At 43.8% G+C, this 8,782-nt stretch overlaps 1 pseudogene; it reads left to right on the top strand.

Annotated features, from left to right (window-relative positions):
* The first annotated feature begins 2,547 nt into the window (after positions 1 to 2,547).
* On the top strand, positions 2,548 to 4,016 carry LOC116636410 (annotated as a pseudogene).
* Positions 4,017 to 8,782: the final 4,766 nt, after the last annotated feature.

Raw genomic sequence — 8,782 nt, forward strand, 5'->3', positions numbered from 1 at the left:
TTACAGGGTTTTAACGGCCTACTCCCACCCCTCTAGCCCCAGCTCCACAGTAGCCTTTAAAACCAGCAGCCTTGCAGCTGGTAGAGGGGACAGCTTGGGTCAGGAGCACCTCAGAAAGTTCTGTCACCCAAGCATCATCATTGTTTGACCTGTATGGCAGTTCATTGGAAAAACTTGATTTACAGGGTGTTATTACTTAATCCAAGTTGGAGCTCTCTACTCGGGAAAACCCCAAATCCCGGGGCATTTGTCAAATATAATCAACTTCAATTGCTTAACCTCACAGCTGCCAAAGACTGCGATATCAGTTGGGGAGCAAACGTGAGTCCAGCCAAAAATTTAAAAGGGAGATCTGAGAAATTGGATGTATCTAGGAGAATTTGAAAAGCTCTGGTGTATTTCAGGGGATCTAAAAGATTGTGTGCATGGTCTGGAAAGGCCTGCAGGGCCTCGATCTCTCGCTTCTGGCTGACCTTGAGGTCCCGTACACGCGGGAAATAAAGACTAAGACAAAGCTGTAAATTGCTTGAGCATTGAAGGCATGCCTCAACCCCCAGAGCTCCTTGGCAAAAAGTGGAAGATTTTCTAGCTCAAGGCATTTAAGGAAATCTCTGTCTAATCGTGAGCTGACCCAGTAGAGTCATCAGTGGCCGCACGCTACAGGAAATATAGACCTCACAGAACTAGTCCAGGAAAGTCACTGAACAAACAAATATGCAAACAACAGTGGTGGCAAAGCCCAGCAGGGATAGTGCTGGTGCTGCTGGTGGGTGTGTCTAGTGTTCAGAGTTGCCATATTAGGTTATCTAGAGGACCCGGTTTTCAAAGGAAAAATAAAAAAAAAAAAAAAAAAAAAAAATATATATATAGCCTGAAAAGAAACAGGAAAGTATGGCCCATTTCAGTCTCTAGAAACTGCCCTTGAGGAAGGCTAGATGTTGAACTTACTAGATAAAGATTTTCTTTTTCTTTTTTTAATTTTAATTTTAATTTCTTTTTTTTTTTAGTTTTTTACTTTATTTTTTAAGGTTTTTAAAAAAAATTTGTTTTTGAGAGAGGGAGAGAGCACGCATGTGCGTTTGAACAGCGGGGAGGGGCAGAGGCAGAGGCAGAGGCAGAGGGAGAAGCAGACTTCCTGCTGAGCAGAGAGCCCCACACGGGCCTCAATCCCAGGACCCTGGAATCATGACCTGAACTGAAGGCAGACACTTAACTGACTGAACCACCCAGGCGCCCCAGTTTTTTATTTTAATTCCAGTATAGTTCACATACAGTGTTATATTTAGTTTCAGGTGTACAATATAGTGATTCAACAATTCTATACATTATTCAGTGCTCATCACGATAAGTATACTCTTCATCCCATTCACTTATTTCACCATCTCTCCACCCCCACCACCCCAAACCCCTGCTCTGGTAACCAGTTTGTTCTCTATAGTTAAGAGTCTGTTTCTTGCTTTGTCTCTCTCTCTCTCTCTTTTCTTCCTTTGTTTTGTTTATCAAATTCCACATGAGTGAAATCACATGATATTTGCTTTCTCTGACTTATTTCACTTAGCATTATACTCTCCAACTCTACGCATGTTGTTGCAAATGGCAAGATTTCATTCTTTTTTTATGGCCGAATAATATTCCATTGTGTCTATGTACCACATCTTTATCCATTCATCTATGGATGGACACTTGGGCTGCTTCCATAATTTGGCTATTGTAAATAATGCTGCAATAAACATAGGGATGCATATATCCTTTTGAATTAAGTGTTTTTGTATTCCTTGGGTAAATAACCAGTGGTGTGATTACTGGATCATAGCATAGTTCTATTTTTAGTTTTTTGAGGAAACTTCACACTGTTTTTCCAGAGTGGCTGCACCAGAAATGCACTGCATTCCCCCCAACAGTGCGCAAGGGTTCCTTTTTCTCCACATCCTCACCAACACTTGTTTTTTTGTGTTTTTGATTTTAGCCATTCTGACAGGCGTGAGGAGATATCTCATTGTAGTTTTGATTTGCATTCCCCTGATGATGAGTGATGTTGAGCAATTTGTCATGTGTCTGATGGCCATCTGTATTAGACAGAGACTTTATTTTTTTAAGATTTATTTATTTGAGGGCACCTGGGTGGCTTAGTTGTTAAGCGTCTGCCTTCAGCTCAGGTCATGATCCCAGGGTCCTGGGATCGAGCCCCGCATCAGGCTCCCTGCTCCGCGGGAAGCCTGCTTCTCCCTCTCCCACTCCTCCTGCTTGTGTTCCTGTTCTCGCTAGCTGTCTCTCTGTAAAATAAATAAATAAAATCTTAAAAAAAAAGATTTATTTATTTGAGAGAGAGAGCACGCACATGGGGGAGAGGAGGAGAGGGAGAGAGAAACTCAAGGAGACTCTGCACTGAGCATGGAGCCTGAGGCAGGGCTTGATCCCATGACCCTGAGATCACTACAAGATCTGAAACCAAGAGTTGGACACTCAACTGACCATGCCACCCAGGCACCCCTAGACAGAGACTTTAAATCAGCTATTATAAATATGTTCAAAATATTAAAGGAAACCATGTCTAAAGAATTAAAGGACAGTATGTTATCAGTCTCACCAAATAGAGAATATCAATAGACAGATAGAAATTATAAAAACAACCAAATAGAAATTATGGAGTTGAAAAGCATGATATCTGGGGAAAAAAAAATTCACTAGAGGGCCTTGACAGCAGATTTGAGCTGCATGAGAAAGGATCAATGAATTTGAAGATAAATTAATGCAGATCATCTAGTCTGAGGAAAAGGAAAAAGATGGCAAAAAATGAACAAAGCCTTAGAGATCTGTGAGGCACCACCAAGTGCTCCATCATACACATAACAGAAATACGAGAAGGAGAACAGAGAAAAGGAAAGAAAAAAAAAATACCAAAAAGTTTATAAATTTGAGGGCTTGCCCCGCCCCCAGGGGGAGGGGATGCTGAGGCTCCACCCACACACCTTGCATGAAGCCGGTCTGCTCAGAACCATAGCCGCCCCCACTGGTTAAGAGAGGTGGAGGGGCAGCCTGGGGAACTGGCCAGGAACTCCCCTGCTGTGAGTTCCCTGGCGGTGAGGCACAGAGAACATCCTGGTGGAGCAGATGGCCCTAAGCTGGGCCCAAGTGTGTGATCCTGAGGGAAGAGCTGTACCAGGGCAATGCCTTCCATCACCCCGATACACATATCTTCATCATCATGGGTGCATCAGGCAACTTAACCAAGAAGATCTACCCTACCATCTGGTGGCCGTTCCAGGATGGCCTTCTGCCCAAAGACACCTTCATCGTGGGCTACACCCACTCCCACCTCATGGTGGCAGACATATGAAAACAGAATGAACCTTTCTTCAAAGCCACCCCAGAGGAGAAGCCCAAGCTGGAGGAGTTCTTTGCTTACAACTCTTATGTGCCTGGCCAGTATGATGACACTGCCTCCTACGAGTGCCTCAACAGCCACATGAATGCCCTCCACCAGGGGCAGCAGGCCAACCACCTCTTCTACCTGGCCTTGCCCCCCACTGTCTATGAGGCGGTCACCAAGAACATCCATGACACCTGCATGAGCCAGACAGGCTGGAACCATGTCATTGTGGAGAAGCCCTTCCAGAGAGACTGGCAAAGCTCCAGCTGGCTCTCCAACAACATCTCTTTCTTCTGGGAGGACCAGATCTACCGCGTCGACCATTACCTGGACAAGGAGATGGTCCAGAACCTCATGGTGCTGAGGTTTGCCAACAGGATCTTCAGCCCTATCTGGAACCAGGACAACATTGGAGCCCTTTGGCACTGAGGGCTGCAGGAGCTACTTTGAAGAATTTGGGATCATCCAGGATGTAATACAGAACCACCTCCTGCAGATACTGTGTCTGGTGGCAATGGAGAAGCCGGTCTCCACTGATTCCAATGATGTCTGTGATGAGAAGAAGGTGTTAAAACGTATCTCAGAGATGCAGGCAAACAATATACTACACTTATTTATTCTCCAGTGCGCCCAAGGATGCAGATAAGGCCGTGCTTATAGTAGGATAGATTCTAGTATCTGGTGCTTAATATTTTTTCGAGTTAATTTGATAAATGAATGAAGAAATGATTGAGTCAGTGTCATTAAAATGAGGATTCTAATTCTCATCCTGCCATTTATAAGGGCAATCCTCTTCCCTGGGCCAGAGTTTTCCTATCTATAGGAGAAAAGGTTTAAGATCAATCCTTTCATTTTATAATTTTGTTAAAGATTTATTCATTTACTTGAGAGAGAGAGAGAGAGAGAGAGAGAGAGAGCATGAGAGGGGGAGGGGCAGAGGGAAAGGGAGAGATAGAATCCTCAAGCAGACTTCCCACTGAGTGTGGAGCCCGAGGTGGGGCTCGATCCCAGGACCCCGAGATCATAGCCTGAGCTGAAACCAAGAGTCAGCCACCCAACCAACTAAGCCACCCAGGCCCCATCAATGATGAGAGAATAATTTTGAAATCTAAAAATTTATAGTCTATTCTCCCACTCAAACATGAGGGCAAAATGAGATTCTCCCATATAAAAAGAATTCCTTTTTCATTTACAGATACTTTATGAAAAAATTATTAGAGGAGTTGTTTCAGAAAGAGGAAAAAACAAGAAAAAGTAATGCAATAGTGATTAGTGAAAGAAAAAAGTTTAGTCTAAATAAATGTTAATTTTATGAAAAAATTCAATAATAATCTGGAATGAAAACCACAGATGATATCATCATGGATGGAATGGAGAGCAGCAAAAGCATGCTAAGTTTCCTTTCTCACTAGGAATAGGTAATTATTAACAATAAAAGTGAGAAAAAAAGGGGGTGCCTGGGTGGCTCAGTTGGTTAAGCAACTGCTTTCGGCTCAGGTCATGATCCTGGAGTCCCAGGATCGAGTCCCGCATCGGGCTCCCTGCTCTGCAGGGAGTCTGCTTCTCCCTCTGCCTCTCCCCCCTCCCACCCGCCTCATGGCTTGTGCTCTCTCACTCACTCTCTCTCTCTCTCTCGCAAATAAATAAATAAAATGTTTAAAAAATAAAAGTGAGAAAAAGATAAGTTTAGTTGATATGTCAAAGAACATACAAACAAAACGTAGAAGACTACAAACAGAATATATAAATTCCAAACCATCAAAAGAAAAGTAATAGAATTTCAATTCCAGCAATCCAACAAAAGGCAGAAAAGTAAATAAAAGAACAGAAAGTAGGTAGGAATAAGTCGTAACCAAGTAGTACTCATAATAAATGTGATGGGTTAAATTTACTTATTGATAGGGATTTTCAGTTTGAACAAATAAAAAAAATAAAAATAACTCCAGGAAATACAATCCAGTTACATCTTGTCTCTAAAAGATGCACTTAAAATCTGAAAAGACTGCAAATAAAGGAAAAGAAAATGATATCAAGGAAATTCAAACAGCAAGAAAACAGATTGTGGCAGGCCATGATCAGACTTGCCTTGGAGATCCCTCAAGATAATGTAAATGGAAAATGCCTAGGCCTTGTAGGACAGGCGCAGATAGGAGGAGATTGCCCAGTGCTGACTTAGAAAGAACTCAGGTATCAGGTCAGGGGCCATGCTCTCTGAATTTATGCTGTGTATGTAGAATTGGTCATTTTTGGTGCTGGAGTGAGACCACAATTCTACACTTCTCAAACACCTGCATCTTACTCCATGAAGACCACCAAACTTTCTGCATAACCCTATGAAAAATAAGAGGACAATAGGGAGCGCCCAGTTGCCTCAATCAATAGAGGATGTGACTCTGGATCTTGGGGTTGTGAGTTTTGAGCCCCATGTTGGGTGTAGAGATTACTTTAAAAATAAATAAATATTTTATTTTATTTTTTAAAGATTTTATTTATTTGACAGAGAGAGAGAGAGACAGCAAGAGAGGGAACACAAGCAGGGGGAGTGGGAGAGGGAGAAGCAGACTTCCTGCTGAGCAGGGATCCTGAGATCATGACCTGAGCCGAAGGCAGGCTCAGCCTAACGACTGAGCCACCCAGGCGCCCCTAAAAATAAATAAATATATTTTTTTAAAGATTTTATTTATTTATTTGAGAAAGAATGAGATAGAGAGCATGAGAGGGGGGAGGGTCAGAGGGAGAAGCAGACTCCCCGCTGAGCAGGGAGCCCGATGGGGGACTTGATCCTGGGACTCCAGGATCATGACCTGAGCCGAAGGCAGTCGCTTAACCAACTGAGCCACCCAGGTGCCCCTAAATAAATATTTTAAAAATAATAAAATAAAAGGTGTTTTGTTTTGTTTTAAGCAGCAAAGCAAGGTTTATTGAGCGATAGCAAAGTGAAAATACAAAGCTCCAGAGGAGAGAGGGGACCTGAGAGGGTTGCCACTGGAATTTCTAAGTCTAGGGGTTTTTATGAGCTTGTAGCGGGCAGTCTTAATCAGATTAACCCTCCCTGAGCCTGGCATCCAATCAGGTTTTTGTCACACGGTAAAGGGTGGAGGACTCCTTCCAGGGTGGTGTAAAATCCTTTTAAGGGTGGTTTCCTCAGAGAGAGTCCAAGATGGCAGAGGAGTAGGAGACCTAAATCTCGTCTGGTTCCAGGAATTCAGCCAGATGGTTATCACACCATTCGGAACACCTACGAACTCAACAGGAGATAGAAGAAAAGAATAGCAACAACTCTCTGAACAGAAAAGTGACCACTTTCTGGAAGGTAGGACGTGTGGAGAAGTGAATCCGAGGTGATATTCGGGAGGATAGACAGCGGGGGAGGGGGCCTCCGTCGGCTGCTTCTGGCACGTGATAGAGCAGCAGAGCACAAAATCGGAACTTTTAGAAGTCTGCTCCCCTAAGGGACGTCGCTCCAGTGGCTAAGCGGGGGGTGGAACCCTCGCTGGGACAGTGTGTTCTCAGGACCTTCGGGGTCACAGAAAGACTGGGGGTGCCTGAGTGCGGCAGAGCTCCCAGGTATCGGAGCGGGGAAGCCGGCTGCAGAGACGGAGCCGAGGCGTGGGCTCTCAGCTCGGGGTTGCCATAAACTGTGATCCGTGGCATAGTCGGGCCACTGCTCCTCCAGCAGGGACCCAACACGTGGCAGATCCGGGGAGACTCCCCTTCCTCCCCCAGGAGGAGCAGCAGGGGAGCCCACCGCAGGGATCTGCTGGGTTTGGAGACTCCACACGGGGTCATGTGCCAGAGATAGAAACGCTCGGTCACAGGCCGGGTGAGCACGGAGTCCAGCTGTAGACTGGGGAGACGGGAGTGATTGACAGCTTTTCTCTGGGGGCTCACTGAGGAGTGGGGCCCCGAGTTCTCGGCTCCTCTGGGACCAGAGATTGGGAGGCCACCATTTTCACTCTTGTCCTCCAAAGCTGTATGGAAAGCTTCCAGGGAACAAAAGCTCCCGAGAGCAAACCTGAGCAGATTACATAGCCTGGTCCCTGGCAAGGGTGGGACAACTCCCCCTGGGACAAAGACACCTGAGAATCACTGTGACAGACCCCTCCGCCAGAAGATCAGCAAGAACATCCCGCCAAAACCAAGTTTACCGATCAATGAGAACTGAAAATCTCCAGTGCTAGGGGAATACAGCACATAGAATTCATGGCTTTTTTTCTGATGATTCTTTAGTCTTTCAAAGTTAATTTTTAAAATTTTCTTTATTTTTTCTTTTTCTTTTTTTTTAAATTTTTCTTCTTTCTTTTTTCAACCAACTTCTTACCTTACCAATTCCTTTTTTAAAGATCTTTTTTAGGGGTGCCTGGCTCAGTTGGTTAAGCGGCTGCCTTTGGCTCAGGTCATGATCCCAGGGTCCTGGGATCGAGCCCCGCGTCGGGCTCCCTGCTCAGTGGAGAGTCTACTTCTCCCTCTCCCTCTGCCTGCCTCTCTGCCTACTTGTGCTCTCTCTCTATCTCTCTGTCAAATAAATAAATAAAATCTTTAAAAAAAAATCTTTTTTAATGTTCATTTTTACAGTCATATTCTATCCCTTCATTGTATTTAACCTTATTTTTGTGTATATATAAGTTTTTCTTTCTTTAAAATTTTGGGATGCAGTTTCTTCTAACAGACCAAAATACACCCAAAATCTAGCGTATGGCTCTGTTCTATTCACCAGCCTAATCATATTCTCTTTTATCCCCCCCACCCGCCCCCTGGTTTCAGGTCTCTTCTGATTTGTTTAGTGTATATTTCTCTGGGGTCATTGTTGTCCTTTTAGTATTTTGTTCTCTGGTTCATCTATCTTCTCTGGACAGAATGACAAAATGGAAAAACTCACCTCAAAAAAAAAGAACAAGAGGCAGTACCCACTGACAGGGACCGAATCAATATGGACATTAGTAAGATGTTCGTACTAGAGTTCAGAATAATGATTATAAAGATACTAGCTGGGCTTGAAAAAAGCATAGAAGACACTAGAATATCCCTTTCTGGAGAAATAAAAGAACTAAAATCTAACCAAGTCAAAATCAAAAAGGCTATTAATGAGGTGCAATCAAAAATGGAGGCTCTAACTGCTAGGATAGATGAGGCAGAAGAGAGAATTAGTGATCTAGAAGACCAAATGATGGAGAATAAAGAAGCTGAGAAAAAGAGAGATAAACAACTACTGGATCACGAGGGGAGAATTCTAGAGATAAGTGATACCATAAAGTGAAACAATATTAGAATAATTGGGATCCCAGAAGAAGAAGAAAGAGAGAGAGGGGCAGAAGGTATTTTGGAACAAGTTATAGCAGAGAACTTCCCTAATATGGGGAAGGAAACAGGCATCAAAATCCAGGAGGCACAGAGAACCCCCCTCAAAATCAA

This window comes from Phoca vitulina, unplaced genomic scaffold, assembly GCF_004348235.1.
Source record: "Phoca vitulina isolate PV1807 unplaced genomic scaffold, GSC_HSeal_1.0 scaffold12, whole genome shotgun sequence".
Taxonomy (NCBI): domain Eukaryota; kingdom Metazoa; phylum Chordata; class Mammalia; order Carnivora; family Phocidae; genus Phoca; species Phoca vitulina.